Below are 3,891 nucleotides of genomic sequence, written 5' to 3'. Positions count from 1 at the left end.
ATCATTCTCCTATGCACATGTATTTCTTTCCCCCTATAGTTGCAGCGTGTCAAATGGATACCCTAGTTCTTTTTGTTAAAATGTCAATACATTCGTGTGTGGTTGTTACAAGACATGTTGGTATGTGCTTTAATAGAAGATAAATGTGGCGGAGTGGATACAAACGTGTTTTATTTTGTATCTATTTAGAGCAGTATATACCTCAGAGTAGCAATCCCCATTTAGACACATTTGGGAACAAGAAAATAGGGGGTCAGTAAAACCAGGACTGTTAACGGAAGTTTTTAATTTGAAATGACTCAGTATTTGTTGCATGATAAACAAAAATCAACTAAACTATTCGATTATTCACTAGATAGTGGATAAGATGCCTAGTTTGAGACGGATTATCAGGGCGAGTTGCGAGTTATTTATCGTTTATAAAACGCAAGTTCATTACGACGATGTCTTAGAAAATATGGATCGCGACACCATATTCCCATATGTACGGATACATCCCGGATCAATGACAGACAAGCTGAAAGGGAACAGTGTCGCTTATTATTGTTAAAAGATTAGATAATATCAGTACGGGCGAAAATCATACGGCCGACTGTTGAAGCACACCTCAAGAAAGACGGTCCAAGAATTCATTATTTTACATATCGTCAATTAACAGGAAACATTGTAGCCATTAAAACTTAGCACTAGTTTTTAAGATAGGCACGAAAGGGTTTAGGGTTTAAATGTTCTGATTCGCTATTGTTGTTTTTAGCGTTTTTAGGTTGCAATGTAGCAATCGTAAAGTACCCCCTTTTTGATAAGTACATCTCAATCTCCCGTTTTGATAGTTGGTTGCGTCTGAATCGCCCCCGTTTGGATTTACGACAGAAACAATGTTTTGAAAGGAATGAATTTGAACGACCAGCTGTGTTGTTATAAACTCCTGTAAAAGCGGGAATTCCTTGTATTAAAAGCAGACCGCATGATTTATTGTCACCGGACCACCATGGAAATGACAAGTCTGTGTCATCTGTGCCATGTGGTGCTGGATTCTCGTCACACCCGCAACAAGCCGCTGTGCTAATCAGAAACGGTCTGTTCCGAACTCTCTTTTGTTTAGAGCCAGGCCTTCCAGGCGGTCCGGACACAGCTCGGACACTGGCACATGTGGGACACATTTTATCCCTCAAGCGGTCATTTTTTCTTAGCACGGCGTGGTGGGAAGACGGACAATTCTACTACTACTCCCAACTTTTTTGCTCCCAACTTGTACATTTTTTGGCATCGTACTGGCAAGTCTAGAACACTCCTTGTCTCAGCAGAGCGTAGTTCCTTGTAGCGACCACTTCCTTGGCCAAAAATTGTTTGTTTGAAGCCATGGCGCTACGTACCCGTCCTTTTCGGAGCCGTATCCCGTTCAGCGGAGCCAGCCCGGCAAGAACCCAAACTCGTCTGACCCTTGGGCGCCCCTTGTATTCAATTTCGGTGAGTGTACCTTGCTTATGATAGCTTGTATTGTGTGCATTTAATAGATACGTCACAAGATGTTAAGAGTGACTAAATAAACCGAGAGCGTTACGTTGTGAATCGTACCTGGTGGTTTTTGGGAGTGTGTGCTTGGGTTGAGCAAGGAGGTTAAAAATCTTGATTTTTTAACCTCCTTGGCTTGAGTAAGACAGCCAACCTTAATCTCGTGGGCCCAAATATTGCCCCAAACCGCCCGAGACCTTGGGACTTCGAAAAAGTCCGCTAAAATCACGTTTCAGCAGGATAAAAAATGTGTCCCATTTGTACGGCATAATAGTTTTGGCATTTTTACAGCGTATTGTTGTGTAGGAATTAGTCTTCATCTGTGACCTTGTTTCGCCAGTGTTTGGTGATTTCGATTAGAGAATAACTTTCAACGTGGAAACTTCTTGGCAGTTTGTTACTCATACCACATGTTGTTTACGGCACAGCCAGGCACAACCCTTTTGTCTCTGATCGGCCGGAGATATCAGCGCTCCATGAGGCCCTCTTGTGGAATGCCTTTCGCCAACTTGCCGCCGCACAAACAACAAAGGCTTCTGTTTCTCGTGGTCATATTCATCTGTTTCCCGTGGTCTTAAAGTCAAAGATACGATTTGTTCTCTCACCCTTTATCGTCTGTGGACTAGTACAGTGTACAAGGATCCACTGTGCTTTAATAATACTGCTGAGCACGAGTCGTGAATTAACCGACGATTGCCGGAACTGCCATACTCCCATCCGTCCTCCGATCGCCCGCCGTCTTATCACTCTGACTGTAGCCAAAACGGCACCAGTGATCTGATCACCCATTGTCCACCAAGCAGTTTAATAGCGGTGAGCGTACATGTGACTTATTTCGTTCTGTGTTATTACAGGCTAGTGATGTTATAGCCGTTGTATACAGGATGCTTTTCCAATCACCTTTACCTCCCTTCCACACGTAGAAGTTGGATATCTCTTGCAATTGCAGCCGTTTTACTTGTTGGATGGGCGAAATATTCTGTATACTGGTTTACGCCACCCGACGTAACAGTGCACTGCATATTAGACCCGATAGCCGTCGTTTGTGGCTTTTAGGCAGACATGTGTATTGATATTTTGATGTGCCTTCGTTCGTGCGAAGCCAAGCCGAGAAAGGATATGTTGTGTCATTATTTCTTATTCACGGCGGTACATTTTATTTCTTTTACTTCTTTAATGTTTCAAAACTCGGGCTACACCAAAAGTTACATGATAATGCACTTTTGTGCCCTTTGGTTATAAGAGAAATAGACCTCATCGGTCAAAGTAACGACACGTTAGCATCCCGAGTATTGTTGTCTGTCTACACAAGCGTTATCGCCGGTGCAATATTTATTAATAGAGGGTAGAGTGGGTAGAGTGTTCGCCATGCATTCGGTACGTCGTAAGTTCGATCCCCGGCCGAATATGGTATGGCGTGTTAAATATTCGTGCTAATTTCTTAGCTTGGCACTCAGCATTCGGGAAAGAGTATGAAAGTTGAACACACACCACAACCAGTGTCCTAGCCCCCTGCTGTAGTAATTGCAGTTGTTTGGCCCAGGGTTACTGACACGAACATGGGCGCCGCCCTATGCACCATGGAGCGGGAAGGACTTTGACTTGACATGACTATATAAGCGTTGTAATAAAATATGTATTACTTTTGCTATAAATTATATCTGAATTACTTTGATGCCTTACATCACTTCCGACTGTCTGTAACTGACGGAAAACAACATTTTACCGATCCAGACATATAAAAGTTGCTAAGTTAGTATCACTATTGAAAAAAATTCTTCATATCAATCCTCTCTCACAATCTGTCCCCACAGGTGAACGCCGGCATGACAACCCCCAGATTACAGGAAGAATCGACTGACAAGTACACCCCCTTGTCGCGATGGTTTGGGCTCTGAGCCCATATCACTGAAGAAAAAAAACCAAATTAACATCACAGCAATATGAAAAAAGGGAAAAATCAAGAGTCACACAACCATACAAAATGATATAACAAAAAGATATGAAATAAAAACCCTCAAACGAAACAACACAATCCTCATACATACACGACATCTTTATGCCAAATGGTCAAGCCAAAAATAGGACTGACCCACTTTTCTCCCCTATTGATACATAATATCGGGTAATTTGTTAAAAAATGTAATGTGCTGTATACTTGATGGTGAAACGAGTATCGAACACATGAATTCCTAGTTTATAACATCGATCTCGTCATCGTATTATACGCCTTGCCCAAAGCAGACTAAAGGTCACACAGAAAAAAAAATTCCCTAGGGAATACCCGTAGAAAAATTCCTCGCATGCCTGCGGAATTCCTAGAATTCTTGTCAAACGGTCGCACACTATAAACATTAGGCTCGCCCCTGAGGCGTCGCC

Source organism: Branchiostoma floridae, chromosome 18 (assembly GCF_000003815.2).
Source record: "Branchiostoma floridae strain S238N-H82 chromosome 18, Bfl_VNyyK, whole genome shotgun sequence".
Lineage (NCBI taxonomy): Eukaryota > Metazoa > Chordata > Leptocardii > Amphioxiformes > Branchiostomatidae > Branchiostoma > Branchiostoma floridae.
The sequence above is the reverse complement of the archived record's forward strand: the minus strand, read 5'-3'. Positions refer to the sequence as shown.